The sequence below is a fragment of the Panulirus ornatus genome, chromosome 1 (genome assembly GCF_036320965.1).
Source record: "Panulirus ornatus isolate Po-2019 chromosome 1, ASM3632096v1, whole genome shotgun sequence".
NCBI lineage: Eukaryota > Metazoa > Arthropoda > Malacostraca > Decapoda > Palinuridae > Panulirus > Panulirus ornatus.
Genome location: NC_092224.1, coordinates 76,665,810 through 76,684,658, shown reverse-complemented (window position 1 = coordinate 76,684,658; position 18,849 = coordinate 76,665,810). Strand labels below are relative to the sequence as shown.

Here is an 18,849-nt window from a genome sequence, read left to right as displayed (position 1 = left end):
TTCACTTTTCCCTCCTCCTCAACCCTCCTCCCCGCAGGAGTTCAAGGTAATCTCTTCCGCATTATATTTTCTCATGCGGTTCATTCTTCCGTTCTTCCGAGATGGCCACGGTCGGGGCATGTTCCCTGCACGTACCACGTCAGGTGAAAAAATGATGATAATACAGGGTCAGGTACGGGCGAGGTGGTAGTGGCCGCTAGGGGCGCTGTGTGCCAGCGGTGCCTGGCCTGTCCTGCCCCTCCGTCCGTCCGCTACCCTTTCACTGCCCCACCCTGATACCCTCCTTCTCCCCCAGGTTGCCTGCCAGACCTCCCCCCAGCCCCCAAGGTTGCCTGTCCTTGGGGGTACCACCCTCACCCTCCCCAGGTTGCTGTGCCACTCCTTCCCTCCCTCCCTTCCCCATGGAGTGCCAACATTCCCCCAGGTTGCTTCGCCATCTTTACCTCCAGCCCCCAGGGTTCCCCCGTCCCTGGGATGTCACCCTCTCCTCTCCCCACGTTGCTCTGCTGCACCTCCCCTGCCTCTGGGGGTGCCACCCTTCACCCTCCCCCAGGTTGCTTCGTCACACGTGTACTCATTGCCCCTCCACCCCTTCCTCCAACGCAGCTGCCAAGATAAAAACTTTTACCAAGTGGAATGAAGGAAAAATACCCTGAAAATATAAGAAACCCACCTTGGAAAACATACACCACTGGCGAAAACATACACCACTGGGGAAAACATACATACACCACTGGGAAGACACCTCGCTGCTTGTGGGTCTGATTGTTACGTAACGAGAGTGAACGTCATTGCACCTCGAGGTGTGACACATGGACTGACGGTAACACTGGCTCGAGCTGGTTACCTCATGACCCAGGTTCTTCGTCTGCTCCACTACGGACGAATACAGTCTTGAGGTTTCCTGAATTTTAATATCTACTTTGTCAGTTGTTCCTGTGACGTGTGGCCACACCCGCTTGAGCATAATGGTACAATCCTTGGGCATGGAGGACCAGACCATAGCTCATCCTACAGGATCAGGCCAAAAGGTCAGGTCATCGTATGAAAAGAACATACCGTCGTCTTCAAGGGGTTGTTAACAAGGCGGCGGCCAGGTCAGGTATGGTTGTCGTGGACGGGGTGGCACGGTCCGCTCGTTGACCAGCTGTGTAAAACCTGCCCTACGCCTTTCGGAAATCCCCTTGAACACCTGTTCTCTGGGCGAGAGAGTGAGGCACATGTTGGCCTCTGTGCTATGGTATATGTTCCTCCTGGATCACTGTAAACTGACAACCGCTGCTCTTTAACGTTACTAGAGACAACGGCTTATGACAGAGTACCAGGACTTGTGTGTGACAGTGGCCAGTGCCAGCCAGAGTACTTGACGAAGCCGGACATTAAGAGGTACAAAGTTCAGGAGACGACAGGTGGGAAGGACTGTCGACTAGGGGCTTTTGTCTCGTTCCACCCTGAGTGTGGACGACTGGGTGATTTAGTGAGGAGAGTCGGTGACTTAGTGAGGTAGCTGGATGGCAGATGAGGTGGATAAGTGAGATGTGTGAGGTTAGGTGGATGATTCAAGTTTGATGAGAGGTGAGGTTAACAAGGACTGTATGTGTGGCTGGGAGGTCGTGACTAGTGTCTCCAGAGCACGACCACACCCAACAGTTACTTTTGTACTGCCAGCTTATCACCTCATGTACACACTGTACACCTGTAGAAGGTTCTGTATGATCAGATACATCTGTACTGTACAGAGAGGGAGATCTGTACTCGTGGGGCCGCATCTCATGAACTTTCTATACTATCGGGCAACTTTTTAGGCATTCAGTACGCTGTCCGCACTTACAACTTCGTCTCTGAACGTATTCCATTCATCTGATGGTCTGATACTATAAAAGTACTTCGTTACGTCGTTTTTTTTTCTGTTTAGTTTCTTGTTATGGTCAGTCGCTGCTCTGTCGTCGCATGTTTCAAAGAACTGTTCCTGGTTGACGTCATCAAACTGGTTTAGAAACCTGAAGGTTGCGGTCAAGTCACTTTATACGTTTCTGTCTTCCAGGGTGGACGAATTTAAGGCCTCTAACCCCTCACTGCCCCCCAGGCTTTCTTAAATCAAGGTACCAGCTTTGTTGACGTAATTGGAGACCTTCTTTATTATCTCTTGAAGTGCGGCCGCCAGTCTTGAGAAACATAGTCTACTTCTCCCTGAGTCCTTTCTAAACAGTTTGCTGAACATTTCCTCATTCTTGTGATTCTAATATTTACGTCCAGATAGTTTGCGTCCCTTACATTTCTCGTAAGGTGGAGCTCTGGCTACTGGTTAGGCGCAGTGTCCATTTCTAAGTCCCTTTCACGCCCAGATTTCTGTAGTTACGTCCTTCCAGTTTATTTACGGAGATCAAGAAGAGTAGTGGTCCCAGACCGAGCCATGTGGCACCCCACTGGCGACTTAAGCTCATTTCCAGAAGCCTCCTCCGACATGCATACTTTGGTCCTTTCCGCTAAGGTTATTTTCTACTCATCGAACGACTCTTTTGATTCCTGCCTGAAGATGGAGCTGCTTTACCAGCCTTCATTGTGGTACAGTTTCACGCTTTCTGGCAGTCCAGAGACACACAGTCTTCCTGTCCTTTTCTTTTGTCTAAACTGTAGCTCACTCTCTCGTAAGAATTAAGGAGATATACGCATCGTTTACTGTACCTAAATCCATTATTGTCTCGCACTTAAGTTGTTTTTCCCTTGCAACTAATCATCAGGTTTCTCTCAGATTGTCTTTCTAGTGTCTGGCAGACCACACCCTTTATAAAGACTGGTCTGTAAATCCTCGCAGACCACACCCTTCATAGAGACAGGTCTGTAGTTCCTCGCAGACCACACCCTTTATAGAGACTGGTTTGTAGTTCAGCGCAGTTTTCCAACGTCTCAAAGACATGCACGAGCTTTTCTCCCTCTCGCGCCCCTGTTGACACACCAAACAATATTTCAAGCGTCTCGAAGCCCTGATCATTACTGACATCATCACGCTGGTCTGAATACTTGAAAGACGTTATCATGTCACTCCTTACTCTTGTCTCTTCCTTAATGGACAAATCTAGAGCCTCTAAACCTTTTCCCCTTTAACTTAGCTCTCTTAATTCAGGTACCATCTTCGTTGCCATCCTGTGGACAATGTCGATTATTTCGTTGTGCTTTTGTGAGTGCGACGACCAAATTTGAGAAGCACATTCAAGTTTTGGCCTAATGTAAGATGTAGGGTACGTGACTACTGTTTATGTGTTATGGAAAGAAAGGTTTACACTCATGTTTCACGTTTCTTATTACCTCATAACCTTGCGTACCATATATTTAGTCTTATGTGTGTATACACACACGCACGCCGGTCTGAGCCAGTTATTCTTGTATCAACTACTCCCGAGACGAGGATGAACACCTGGGTTGGGTGTGGACCGACTGCCTCGCTCAGGATTCGAACCCATCTATGTATATGACCTAGTTTACTGAAACCATAAATTGATCAACTCGCTGTAGTTATCAACCTGCCAGCTGCTCTTGATCCACTGGTAAGACTTGTCTGGACCCTCGGGAAGGGCAGGACTTGCCACCTGTACGAGGTGTAAGTGAAGGAGCAGAACCTGACACACACAGGCGGGTGCAGTACACACGTTCCGTCTGGTGATAACAGTATGGGTCGCAGTGACTCGCGAGACTGGCCCTCTGGCGAGCAACAAGTGAAGTCTGGAATTGGTTCCTTGGCGTCTTGAAATCATTTATATTGTGGAGGCAAGTGTCGGCCCGTGGTCCAGCAGTAGGTTGAGGTCTGGCTTTGTATACTCATGAGTGCTGGCTGTGGGGTCCGGGGCCGGGGCGGCCGGCAAGGGGTCGGACCCTCTCCACTACTGACAGTACAGTTCGTTTATACACACAGTCATCCACTCCAGTCGGGGCACATATGGCCGGCTTTGATCTGTCTTGTACAGTGGTTTCAGAACTTTCGAAACACCCGATATACTGGTTGTGATCATCTGGGGTGTGTGATCTCACACGAGGTAGGGAGCTCCAGTTGTCACCTCCCACCTACAATAGGTTTGTGCACCGTCTTCGCCTGTTTAGGCTGAGTACTGGGGGCAAAGTTGTCATATACGCTCCTGGTCATGATAACTTTCATAGGATTCATCGGGTGAAGCTCACTCAAGACGCCAGAGTTACCCCAGCCACTTGGGTTAAGATAACACATCCCAGTCATCCAGCCAAGATAACCTGAGGTATCTACGTCAGTCGGCTTGGGTAAGATCCTGGAACACTACTCCCACGAGGCGTACCCTGGCCACTGGGGCAGGACGCCGCCGCCTCTTTATCCAAGGGAGACTATCCGAGCTGGAGAGAGTTGCCCCTGCTGGTGCTGCCCTAGAGCAGGTCAGCGGCGCAGTTGTGTTTACCTTGGGGGGGGTTGGAGGTAGCCATGGGTCACCCCACACCCCCGCGCCGCCCTCCACACAACCCCAACGACACTCAAGTTGCTCGTCCCTTCACTGGTCTGGGACTGTCTTCATACAGCAGTGAGGAGCGACAGACAGCCGACGGCTCGGTTAGTTCCTCGTGTCCTGACAAGTGGTCCATCCAGTGCCCTTTGTGGGAGCCGTTTTTGCTGCAGGTGCCGCCCCGGGACCTGCTGCTGCTGCTGTTGCTGGCGTCCTGTTGCTGCTGCTGTTGGAGCAGTTGCCGGCGCCACTGATAATTATCCAACTTGTTTTTACTGGTGGCAGTGGGAGCAGGAGCGAAGTGGTGGAGGGTTTTCCTGGAGTAGTGTGGTGGTTGTGGCGCGGCGCCTCCTTGCCTCCCACCTGCTCCACCCAACTCCTCCGCTCCACTCGTAACGCCCCGCCAGGTGGAAGTACGCCGAGGTGTAATTTAGAGGGCGAGCATCTCATTTCTGAGGTTGTTTTGGCGGTAATGACTATGGCGAGGCGACAATCGACCGATAACGTACCATGTGCGGAGAGGCTGGTGTGGAGTGGCCATGACAAATGTTCATAATGAAACAGCGAGTCTCTTAGAGGTTCGCCTCCCGGGTCATCTGTACCCCTGGGCCGATGTTCGGGCCAGCGGACCTGCCATGATGTCACGCTTCCCTGTTGCTGACCATAACAACCTCACACTATGAACTCTTTCTCTCAGGACTCGAGACGAATCAGCAGGTGGAACGGCGGGGTTCCGCCGCTGATGGTGAGAGGGACGGATATCGCACGCGGTCGTCAGGCAGGAAAATTGTGGACTGCGGGTGAACGAAGAGATACGGGGCGAGCGATCTGTTGTAGATCTTTGTGCTTGGTGTACTGTGGGTGCGAGTGTAGGGCCGCGGTGACGACAACTGTCGTTATTTGTCTTGTGTCGCCCCGTAACGGAGGCGCGACGGACACCGCACGCAACGACGCATCACCCACACCTTCTGGGAGCATGCCACACATTTCTTAAACCCGCTGGTGAAAGAGGATTTTTTTTTTTTATGTTATTGTTTGTGGGCGGCGTAGAGCGAAGGCAGAGAGGTGGCCCCGGAGGAGGCAAACCTGAGTCTCAATCATGTACCCTTGCTAGTGGCCTGCACGGTGTCGCAACCCGGAGTGTGATTTATCAAATATTTTTTCTGAGGCTGCCCTGCGGTCGGCGTTCATTGTTGTACCCGGCAATGATGACTTTAGGAAGCTAAGCTGCCAGCGGGGAAAGTGCTCCAAGGTGATTGTGAACGGTAATCCTGGCTGTCTTGGCCTCGTGAGCACGACGGTACGATGCTTGAGCATAACGGTACGATCCTTGAGCACGACGGTACGACCCTTGAGCACAACGATACGATGCTCTGGGGATGATGGCTTGGCATTTGACTTAACCCTTAATATTCAGATGGCTTACGGTCTCCGAACCTGGCGTTCTCTCTTCCCAACTGGAACTCATTGCGTCCATAGACATTATGATAATACAGAAAGAACGCTAGTTCACTCTTCGACGGTGTTGTCCATCATAAAGTGTCCTCTAGACAGAAAAGGCGACGAAGACGCCATTGTTTATAAACGCAGCGTTATTCTAAAGATCTGGAACGATACACAGCGATCTGCCGCTGACATTAAACCATCCTTTTTTTTTTTCCAGTTGATTCTGGAGAAGAGTGAATGTGTTATGTTTTAGAAGTAAGGTGTATGTTCATTGTCTGTACCACATTCCTTTGTCCTGCGAGTCAAGTCAGTTTGATACTTGGGAGTATGAGAGCGTGAGGGAGGTTATACGCAGCAGGGGAGGCCAGGCGAGGGTGGGGCTGGCCTGTTGGGTCCGTTGGTGTAACCCGCTAAGTGCTGCTTAACCTCTGGAGTACGATGGTACGGCCCTTGGGTATGACAGCCTAGCCTTGGACCTGAACCTTTAAATGTTCAGATCAGAGGGTAGGCCATCACACCCAACCATCATCGTACGGTCGGGTTGAAAGGGTTTGTATATCCTGTCCTGGAACTCTGTGGTTTTTTCTTATTTTTCCAGGTGGCGCTGATGTTGGGTAAGGCGGCAGTGGCAGGTTGTGAGGGTTAGGGTTGGGTGCTGGCCGTAAGGCGTCGTCATTGTGTTGCTAAGTAACTACTCCTTACCTCCTAAGGCTTCACGGCCGCTACAATATCCCCTTCAAAATATAGCTAACAAGATTATTTTCCACTGTAAATATTCCCTTATTACCAGAGAGTATCGTTCTGTGGTCGTATATAGGCAAACTCTTCTTCAGTTTCCCTGGAAAGAGAGCCATTCAGTTTAGCGAGGGGGAGGCATGTAATTGAACTAAAGTCTGTCATATAGAATGATTGCTGGGGCTTCAACTCCCGCTTGCTTTGATAGCCTAATGTAGTGGACGAGATAGTAGTAAATATGTGGTATTCCTATTGCGGCCCTAGTTTTGTAGACGTCATCTGCGTCGCTTGTCTTCTACATGTGAGGAACAGTTTGGTCGAGCGGAACTGGTGGGGGAGGCCGATGCCATATGAAAGTGTCTCTGGGTCGCATCTTACATCAAGTGCAGCCAGTTTTGTCGGATTAAACTTTACCGATCGCTATGCCATACGCAAAGAGAGTGAGAGAGAGAAAAAAAAAGTGATAAATGAAAAGTAATATACTTAGAGATATATAAACAATATGGTCAAACTGGATAACCCCATAAGACCACACATACGTTAGCACACACTGTTTATTCCCCTCTCTCGCTTGCTTCCTCCCCTCAATCCGGAGACTCACGTCTTAACCACACCACACACAGTAATGGTAATAAGAACTCCAAGTGTTTCAATGCGAGAAGTATACTTGTACAGGACCACAGTCCAGATGACGTCAAGACCCAACGTTAGCGCCTCCATACCTCTGACTGGTAAGCGACCAGGACAGCGGTTAATCATGCATCACCACTAGTGGGTACCTGGCGGGGGACGGGGCCTACTGGATGGGGACCTGTGCTCGGGGCCTACAGGAGTGGGCCTTCTGGACGAGCTCCTTTACAGTACTAAGGCCTCAAGTGGGACCTCCGGTCGAAGCTTCCTGGCTGGGGACCTCCAGACGAAGCCCTCTGGATGGGACGGGACACAGTCAGTGTAAACGGTGTGAGAGAGGACTTACCCTCGAGTACTTACGACAAGATTATGCCAAAAGGTCAGGGCGAGCGCGTAGCGTTCACAACAGGAAAACATAACGTTACGAAGAATGAGTCGCGTGAGTCACGTTTTATGAGCGAGATGGAGTTGATTATATGTTAGTGGACTGAATGCCAGTAGCCCATGTGTGGGAGAAGCACACATGGGCCGAAGGAGTGAAACTTTACAGCCACTTAAAATGCTGGTTCACTGAATAACGAACTCTTGATGAATTTTGACCAGACCACATTAATTTGGGTGATATTGCTTAAAGGAACATTTACAACACTAGTTTTAGCTGGTGTGTGTCCAGTTCTGGTCAGCTGTAGCGTGGCTTTCTTAGAACAGTGACGTGAGTGGTAGAGCAGTGCCGCAACACATGTACAGTGCCTGAAAACAAGCAGCTCAGTGACAACAAGACAGTTTGCGTAGTGCTACATCAGAGGGATGCAGTGCCACGCGGCACCGCTGCTAGACAGTGCCACATGGCAAGGGATGCAGTGGCATGAGGCAGAGGGTTGCGGTGACACGAGGCAAGAGATGCAGTGTCACGTGGCAGGGGGGGTGGTGCAGTGCCAAGTGGTACAGTGCAACAAGGCAGGTAATGAGATAACCACAGGAGGACAGGATAACAACAACTGCCCACAGAAGCCAGACGAGACGCTAAGCCTGCAGTGCCAACCCTAGTGACGCCGCCGCCGCCGCCGCTGCTGCTGCTGCCGCCGCCACTCGCGACCTTCGTACCAGATGCGGAAACCCGGACGGTCAGCCACGCTAACTGGATTGTCTCGCGGTGGTGGTGGCGGGGCCTTGCTTCAGGCTAGTGACTGGACCTCACACCAGACCTGACGCTCACTCACACCCGACTGGAGAGTGAGCCCCACACCTGACTATACATAGTGAGCCCCACAACTGACTACATAGTGAGCCCCACAACTGACTATACATAGTGAGCCCCACAACTGACTACATAGTGAGCCCCACACCTGACTATACATAGGGAGCCCTGCAGCTGACTACATAGTGAGCCCCACACCTGACTACATAGTGAGTCCCACAACTGACTACATAGTGAGCCCCACACCTGACTATACATAGTGAGCCCTGCAGCTGACTACATAGTGAGCCCCACACCTGACTACATAGTGAGCCCCACAACTGACTACATAGTGAGCCCCACAACTGACTACATAGTGAGCCCCACACCTGACTATACATAGTGAGCCCCACAACTGACTACATAGTGAGCCCCACACCTGACTACATAGTGAGCCCCACAACTGACTATACATAGTGAGCCCCACAACTGACTATACATAGTGAGCCCTACAACTGACTACATAGTGAGGCCCACAACTGACTACATAGTGAGCCCCACAACTGACTACATCGTGGGCCCCACAACTGACTACTGAAGTAATCTCACGTCTGACTCTTAAGTAAGCCCGACACGATTACCGAGTGAGCCCCACACCAGTCTACATCTACATAGTGAGCCCCACACCTGACTATTGAGTGAACCCCACAACTGACTACTGAGTGAGCCCTGCACCTGATTACCAAGTGAAACCCACACGACTACCGAGTGAGCCTCACACCCGGCTACATAGTGAGCCTCACACCTGACTACCGAATGAATCCCGCATCTGACTATGGAGTGAGCCCCACACATGACTCCTGGGTTAACGCCACGCTTGACTACTGGGTGAGCCCCACACGACTACCGAATGAGCCTCACACCTGACTGCTGAGTGAGGATTTCTAATGAGTGAACCTCACACCTGACTCCTAAACGAGAACACATGATGCCTCTCGGCCCATCAGTGACCCCAGATGACCCGTATACCTGACCACCACACTTAGCTCACGGTTGATCCTCATCTGGACCCAGAGTGACCTCCTAACCTGACCCCCTCGACCCAGTAATGACCCTCGCTCGTGACATCCAACACTTGGCTCACAAGCGAAACCCCCCCCCTCGCCTATGGCCTCTCCATAACACCACACATGATGTTGTTGTTGTTGTTGTTTGTTGTTGTTGTCAGAAGGGTTTAAGACCAGGAGAAAACCTTGGAGAGGTAACACAGGAGGAGACGGATCCAGGATATCATCCTGCACGGGACTTTGAAAGGGTGGATGGAAGTCACCTCATGTTCCGTATGTGTCTGGACAGGACAGCGGTCACAACGAAATATCCTCACATTGCTCGAGCTGTTATTGACCTCCTCAGACGGTCCTTTCGTGACCCTCTCTAATACGTGACCCCCCCAGTAATTATTGTCATTATGACCTTCATATGTAACCATTGATGACCTGTCTTAATCTACAGTGACACACCCCCTCTAACCTGACCTACGGTGACCCGTACTCCAGGCTCTCAGTGACCCTTACATCTGACCCTCAGTGACCCTTACATCTGACCCTCAGTGACCCTTACATCTGACCCTCAGTGACCCCTATACCTGACCCTCAGTGACTCGTACAACAACTACCCCCCCCCCCCGTGACTCTTACACCTGACTACCAGTGACCCATACACCTGGAATTCAATGACCCTAAATCGAACCCTTAATGACCCCTACACTCTACCCATGGTAACCCCCCTACACTTGACCCTTAGTGACCTCTATACCCGAACTTCTCCCCTACACCTGACTTTCACCCACTACAGTTGACCTCGATAACCCTTACACCCGATCTTCTGTGACCTTTACATCTGAGTAACCCTTGTATTATGCACAGCCCTACACCTGACCTTGGTGACCCCTACACCTGACCCTCTGTGAGCCTTACATGTGACCTTTACACCTGACCCTCAGTAATCCCTACACCTGATCTTTTGTGACCCCTACACTCGACCTTCAGAGTCCCTGCACTTAACCCTCAGCGACCCCTTATACCTAACACTTGCTAACCCCTACACCTGGCACTGTGACCCTTACTGATCCTTACACCTAATCCTTAGTGACCTTACATCTGACTCTCTGTAACCCTTACAACTAACCCTCTGTAACCCTTACAACTAACCCTCTGTAACCCTTACACCTAACCCTCTGTACCCTACCACTTACACTCTGTAGACACTTACAACAAACCTCTGTAACCCTTACAACTAACCCTCTGTAACCCTTACAACTAACCCTCTGTAACCCTTACAACTAACCCTCTGTAACCCTTACAACTAACCCTCTGTAACCCTTACAACTAACCCTCTGTAACCCTTACAACTAACCCTCTGTAACCCTTACACCTAACCCTTAGTGACCCGTACACCTGACCCTCTGTAACCCTTACACCTAACCCTTAGTGACTCTTACACCTGACCCTCTGTAACCCTTACACCTAACACTCTGTAACCCTTACACCTGACCCTCTGTAACCCTTACACCTAACCCTTAGTGACTCTTACACCTGACCCTCTGTAACCCTTACACCTAACCCTTTGTAACCCTTACACCTAACCCTTTGTAACCCTTACACCTAACCCTTTGTAACCCTTACACCTAACCCTTTGTAACCCTTACACCTGACCCTCTGTAACCCTTACACCTAACCCTTTGTAACCCTTACACCTAACCCTTTGTAACCCTTACACCTAACCCTTTGTAACCCTTAGTAACCCTTACACCTGACTCTCTAACCTTTACTGACACATCTGACTTTGTGACACTACCCCTGACACGTCGACCACTACACTGACCTCAGTGACCCATACACCTAACCCATGCTGACACGTACACCTGACCCTTGGTGGCCTCTTCACCTGACCCATTGTGACGTTTATGCCTGACTCTTGCTAAAACGTACATCTGACACCTGACGACCGCTATACCAGACCTCCAGTGACCTCTGCACGTAAACCTCAATGGCCCTTAGCGAAACTCACTTCTGACCCCTAATTGCCTTATACCTGACTCTCGGTAAGCGCCATACTTAACCCTCAGGGACCACAACACCTGATCCTTTGTGACCTCTACATGTAACCCTGACCCTGACCCTGACCCTTACACGTGATCCTCAGTGACCTCCACACCTGACCCTTCAAACCATTGCAACTGACTTTAGTAACCATTACAAATGACCCTTAATGACCTCAACGTCTGACCCTCATTAACCACTATAAATGACCCTGAGTGAACCTTTCACCTGACCTTCATTGACCTACACGTGACCCATAGTGACCCAAACACCTGTCTCCGGTGACCTCTACACCTAACCCTCACTGACCCACGCAGCTGACCGTCGGTGATCTCTACACACGACCCTCTGTGACCCTCTACACATGACCCTCAGTGACCCTCTACACACGACCCTCTGTGACCCTCTACACATGACCCTCAGTGATCATTACACCTGTTCCTTGGTGACCTTTATACCTGACCCTCAGTGACTCTTACAACTGACCCTAAGTGACCTCTACACCATACCCTCATTGACTTCTTCCGACCCTCGGTGACCCTTACACCTGAACTTGTTGGCCTCTACACCTGACCCTGGATGAGCCTTAGTTACACTTATTCTTAAACCATAATGACCTTTACACCTGACTTTGTGATCCTTACGCTTGACCCTCAATGACCTTACACCTGAGCTGTAGTTACACCTGACCCTCAGTGACCCTTACAAATGACCTCAGTGACCCCTTGTGCTTGACCTTTAGTGACCCCCTACTCCTGCATCTCGGTGTCCCATCCACCTGACCTTCAATGACCCACTGCATATGACCCTTATTGATCCATCCACCTGAAGCTCGATGTTCCATACATATGACCCCAGTGTCCCACACACCTGACCCCACTGACCCATACACCTTACCCTCAGTTACCCCACCGGATTTTCGTGACCTATACACCTGATTCCTCGTTGACCCCTTACGTTTGACCTTCGGTGGTTTACGCCTGACCTTTTGTGACGTTTACATCTGACCCTCATTGACTATGCCCCCTTACCTATGACCCTGTACACCTGACCTACAGAGACCACTACACCTGACTCCATAGACTCCTACACCTGGCCTGTAAACCTTACCCTCAGGACCCCTACACCTGACTCTAGTGACTTATTACATCTGACTCTCAGTGACCCCTACACGTGACTCACTACACCTGTCCCCAGTGACCCTCTAAACCTAATCCTCAGTGAACCCACATCTGACCCCAGTGACTCCTACATGTGACCCCAGTGACTCCTACATGTGACCCCCAGTGACTCCTACATGTGACCCCAGTGTCTCCTACATGTGACCCCAGTGTCTCCTACATCTGATCCCAGTGTCTCCTACATCTGACCCCAGTGTCTCCTACATCTGACCCCCAGTGACTCCTACATGTGACCCCAGTGACGCCTACATCTGACCCCAGTGTCTCCTACATCTGACCCCAGTAACTCCTACATCTGACCCCCAGTGACTCCTACATGTGACCCCAGTGTCTCCTACATGTGACCCCCAGTGTCTCCTACATGTGACCCCAGTGACTCCTACATGTGACCCCAGTGTCTCCTACATCTGACCCCAGTGTCTCCTACATCTGACCCCCAGTGACTCCTACATCTGACCCCCAGTGACTCCTACATGTGACCCCAGTGACTCCTACATGTGACCCCAGTGTCTCCTACATCTGACCCCCAGTGACTCCTACATGTGACCCCAGTGACTCCTACATGTGACCCCCAGTGACTCCTACATGTGACCCCCAGTGACTCCTACATGTGACCCCCAGTGACTCCTACATGTGACCCCCAGTGACTCCTACATGTGACCCCCAGTGACTCCTACATGTGACCCCCAGTGACTCCTACAAGTGACCCCCAGTGACTCCTACATGTGACCCCCAGTGACTCCTACATGTGACCCCCAGTAACTCCTACATGTGACCCCCAGTGACTCCTACATGTGACCCCAGTGACTCCTACATGTGACCCCAGTGTCTCCTACATCTGACCCCCAGTGACTCCTACATCTGACCCCCAGTGACTCCTACATCTGACCCCCAGTGACTCCTACATCTGACCCCCAGTGACTCCTACATGTTACCCCCAGTGACTCCTACATGTGACCCCCAGTGACTCCTACATGTGACCCCCAGTGACTCCTACATGTGACCCCAGTGTCTCCTACATGTGACCCCCAGTGACTCCTACATGTGACCCCCAGTGACTCCTACATGTGACCCCCAGTGACTCCTACATGTGACCCCCAGTGACTCCTACATGTGACCCCGGTGTCTCCTACATCTGACCCCCAGTGACTCCTACATGTCACCCCCAGTGTCTCCTACATCTGACCCCCAGTGTCTCCTACATGTGACCCCCAGTGACTCCTACATGTCACCCCCAGTGTCTCCTACATCTGACCCCCAGTGTCTCCTACATCTGACCCCCAGTGACTCCTACATGTGACCCCCAGTGACTCCTACATGTGACCCCAGTGTCTCCTACATCTGACCTCAGTGACTCCTACATCTGACCCCCAGTGTCTCCTACATCTGACACCAGTGACTCTAACACCTGACCACCTGACCTTTAGTGACTTCTGTGACACCCTCAGTGACCCCTACATCTGACTAGTGACTTGCATGTGACCTCAGGGAACCCTACACTTGGCCCTTAGTGACCTTTACACCTGAGCCACATTTACCTGTACTCCTGACCCGTAGACCCCTACACCTGACCCTTAGCGACCCCTACGCCTGACCCTAGGTGACCTGTACACCTTACCCTCAGCAACCTTACACCTGACCTTCATTGACGCCTACACCTGACCTTCAGTGACCCATACAGCTAACTGACCTCCCCCTCCCCCCTAAGTGAACCTTACTCCTGACTCTTAGTGATACCAGATCTACAGTGACCTTAACTGACTCTCAGTGACCCACACACCTGACTCTGGTAACTCCCCAGCACCAGACCTCCAGTGACAGCTAACACATTGTGTTCCTTACATCTAACCCTCGTGACCTATACACCTAACCCCAGTGACCCCTTACACCTGACTTTAGTGACCCCAACACCTGACCTTTAATGAATCCCCTCAACTGACCCCAGTGACCCCCCTGCTCGTATCAGTGATCCCTACACCTGACCTGAGTGACCCCAACACTTGACCCATAGCCATCTCCCAACTCACACCAGCAATTGCCTCAGGAACCACCTGTTCTGACCTTTAACGACACCTGACCCATGTGACCTCCTCCTCCCCCCTCCAAAATGACATACAGTGACTCGAACCCGTGACTCTGTGACCTCTGTCCTTAATTTCCAGTGACCAGCAACCCTGACTCTCTCTCTGACCCAAACACATCTGTCCCAGTGACTCGTGGCCACACCTGAAAACTCTGGATGACGACCATACCTGACTCAGTAATAAAAACACCTGATCCTCAGTGTCCTCCACATGTGATCCTTGATTACCTCCATGTTTTATGACCAGTGACCCCTCACAACTGACTCTATGATCCCCTTTGTGATTACTCTTGACCCCAGTGGCTTACGGCACTGATCCCAGTGACCTCCAGGATTGACCCCGGTGACCTCCAGTCCTGACCTCAGTGACCTCCAGTCTTGACCTTAGTGACCTCCAGTCCTGACCTCGTGTGATTCTCGTGTTTCATCCCCTAGTAACCCCACCATTAATTCCGTACATATAACTGCCGGTGACCTCCACACTTGACCCTTCGTGACCTCGACAGCTGACCCTCCGAGGACCTTATACCACAGACTTGACCTCCATACTTGTCCCTCCTGACCCCAGGTAACTTCATCTCCTGACACAAAAGTCTCAAGTCACAAGGCCCACCCCACCCACCCCCCTGAACACGTGACCCTCGCCCCTGACCCCGCTAATCACCAATACAGTTGGCCTCCCAGATCTCCCAGTTGCCCTCACACATGACACTTTCAGCGACCAGTACTGATCCTTACCGTTATCTCTCAGGTATGTACACACCTGAACCTCAGTTGTGTGCATACCTGACCTGAAGTGACCTCATCTGGTACCTCCCACAACACTCCTGTGGGTATTTGCACTCCTGACCCCCCCCACAAGTTGCCACTATGTTTGACCTACCCTGAGCACATGGTACGCACCTGGCTAGCCATATACACCTAAGCCTCAGCTCTGGCATTAGGTGACCGGTCGGCCATACACCACCACCAGGACCCACCTGTCTCCCCCAGCAGGAGGCGGGCCGCCCCGAGGCAGCAAACCTTAGCTGGTCCTACCGCCTGGTACTGCCAGTGTGTGGCTTACGGTAAACACTGTGCGAATGGGAACCGTGATCATGTGACACTCGTACATACCGTGACGATGGCTGACCCGTGTACCGTCTCAGCACCGTACCTTACCGTACCGTTCTCAGCATCTTATCGTACCGTCTCAGCATCGTACCGTAAACCACCGAAAAACATTTGAGGAGAGTGAGAAATCTAAATGACTTACCTCATTGTTGTCGGGTGACCAGGTTCAGTGTGTGTGTGTGTGTGTGTGTGTGTGTGTGTGAGGCAGAGGTGACCTTATGGATGGTAACCTGAACCTGGGGACAAGATCCCGTAGACTGTACCAGACCTTCCCCCCCTCTCCCTCCCTCCCTCCCGCCCCACACACCTGCTCCTGCTGACACCCGTCCCACCGCCAGTGGTGACTTTGCTGTCCTGTGGTCTTACCTGTTGCTGACGCTCCTGACAGGATGCTGTCCCCGCTACTGAGCCACGGTCTATACAGATCAGGAATAAGGTCACAGAAGACACAGGTGTCTCACGTGTTGGCGTGCAGGTGTGCAGTTCCCGGACGGCCTCGGCGAACGGTGGTAGTGAGGAGTGTCTCCGGAGGGCGTGGATGTGGCCATGATCAGCAGGGGTGTGGCTGGCGGTGGCCCGAGGTGTGGCTGGGGCGGCGTGGCGCGGGGTGGTGGTCGCGCACGGCCGCACGGATCACTCGTTCAGGTGAGACTGGAAAGCTCGCGCGCGTGAGAGTCCCCCTGTTATATACCGCCCCGCTCGACCTTATTCGGCGCCGCCCGCACGCCGCTCCCGGCGCCATCATTGGCCGCAGCGACAACAACGCCACCAATGACTGTGACTCACCGCCGCTCGCCGCCCCTGACTGGTCGAGTCTCAGCTTTAGCTCCTCCCCTTCCAGTTGCGCTCTGTTATGATTTCGTCATCATCACCGAAGCGATTTATGTTTTTGTACAAATAAATCAGGACATTTTCCTCGTAATTGCCATCATGATATCAGGGGAGTGTAGCAGTCATTTTCTTACAATTCTTCAGCGTTTTCTTGTGTGGCGTGGGCGACGATCGACCAGGCTGGGGGCCTGATACTGCCAGCCCCTCTGGCCCCCGGAGTGACACACGAAAAAAAATGGATTGGAATTAAGTTGAGGATAATTGGTGTGGTCTGGCGCCTACCGCGAGGACACACGCCCATTTCACTGGGCCGAGTGCTTCTCCCGCCTGCCTGCCTCCCTCCCTCCCCATCCTCGTAGGTTTAATGAACCTTTAAAGGATCTCATGACATGTATAAGGTGGCTACCTACTCTGTAGCCTCGCCATCGAGGCCATGATTTTTTTTCTTTTTTTTTTGCGTGTCGCGTGAAGTGCTGGCCAGCCAGCGTAGGGTGACACTGTATTCATGGAGTTTACAGAGGCGTTGTGGAGCCATCATGCTGGTCCCTCACGGTGTTGTGATGGGCGGCGATGGTGCCGTGGTGGTAGGAGGAAGTGGTGTGCTGGTGGGTGGAGGCTGTGCTACGGTGGGTGGTGTTGGTGCCACGATGGGCGGGGATGGTGTATGATGGCGAGAGATGATGATGATGGTGTTATTGTGTCATGGGGGAGTTGATGGTGTGTCATGGTGGGCGGTGATGATGTCATGGTGGGCGGTGATGCTGTCATGGTGGGCGATGATGATGTTGCCATGGGAGTGGAGGTGGGAGGGATTGATATTGTTATGGTAGGCAGTAATGGTACCATGGTGGGTAGGGAGGTTGCCCTGGTGGGCAGTGCTGGTGTCATTGTGGGCATTGGGCGGTGATGATGTCATGGTGGGCGGTGATGCTGTCATGGTGGGCGATGATGATGTTGCCATGGGAGTGGAGGTGGGAGGGATTGATATTGTTATGGTAGGCAGTAATGGTACCATGGTGGGTAGGGAGGTTGCCCTGGTGGGCAGTGCTGGTGTCATTGTGGGCATCGATGGTGCCATGGTGGGTGGTGATCGTGCCATTAAAATAGGTTGTGACGGTGTCATGGTGGTCGGTAATGGTGCCATGGTAGGCTATTATGGCGCCTTCTTTGGCGGTTATGGTACCATGGTGGGTGATGGTGATAATATGATGGATGGTGAAGGTTTCATGACGGGTGCCATGATGGATGATGATGGAAAACCAGATAGCAGGAGAGATAATGATGTATAGCGACCTTATCTCATGGAGAACAGTTATGATATCTTACAATCCTAATCTGTATTGACGGAGACAGCGATTAGTGAATTAGAAGTGTTAGTAACTATACTGGTGAAGACACATTTGCTCGCCTTGGTATGTCTTTTCCCCTTGAACATTATACTATTATTCCTGATCAAAGTATTTCTTCTTTGATACATATTCGCCATTTCCTAGTGTTAACGAGGTAGCGCCAGGAACAGACGGAAGAAAAGGCCTGATTCGCTGACATCCATTCTCTAGGTATCATGTGTAATGCACCGACACCACGTAGATCAATTATCCTGAGTTATGTAATCGAAATTGTCTTGCAAGATGTTTGACGTGTGGGAGTCTGTCTGTAGAGGAAATGCTTCTATATCTTCCAAGTCTTTCTTCCTGAGGTTTGTTGCTGAGCGATGGAAGCAGGTTTTTTTGCTTTTATTTTCATCGCCGTTTCTTGTGGTAGCGAGATAGCGCCAGGAACACACGAAGAATGGCCGCATTCGCTCACATCCATTCTCTAGCTGTCATGTGTAATACACCGTAACCACAGCTCACTATCCTTCTAATTTCTTTTTCGTCTTTGATAATAAGTTTGGTGACCAGAACAGCATGGCGTATTCTAAATATGGTCTGCTAGGACTTTGTGGAGAGTAAGGATTGTGTCTTTCATTTTATAACATCTATTTTTCCAGCTATGAAACCTCACATTGTGTTCGCATCATCACATCCTCCTGGGGCATCCATTGGTATATTTCAAGTCATTAGCGATTACGACTCCAAGGGATTTT

General features: G+C 51.4%; 1 protein-coding gene and 1 long non-coding RNA gene across 5 annotated transcripts in view; one reads left to right on the top strand and one right to left on the bottom strand.

Moving 5' to 3' along the window:
- The window catches only part of LOC139749853 (uncharacterized), a 45,013-nt gene extending 28,411 nt beyond the window's left edge, over positions 1 to 16,602 (bottom strand). The window contains exon 1 of the long non-coding RNA XR_011713050.1: positions 16,391 to 16,602. This is a non-coding gene — a long non-coding RNA (uncharacterized lncRNA). The remainder of the gene's footprint in view (positions 1 to 16,390) is intronic.
- Positions 1 to 18,849, top strand: part of LOC139749857 (uncharacterized) — a 635,660-nt gene that overhangs the window by 132,899 nt on the left and 483,912 nt on the right. The window lies entirely within an intron of this gene.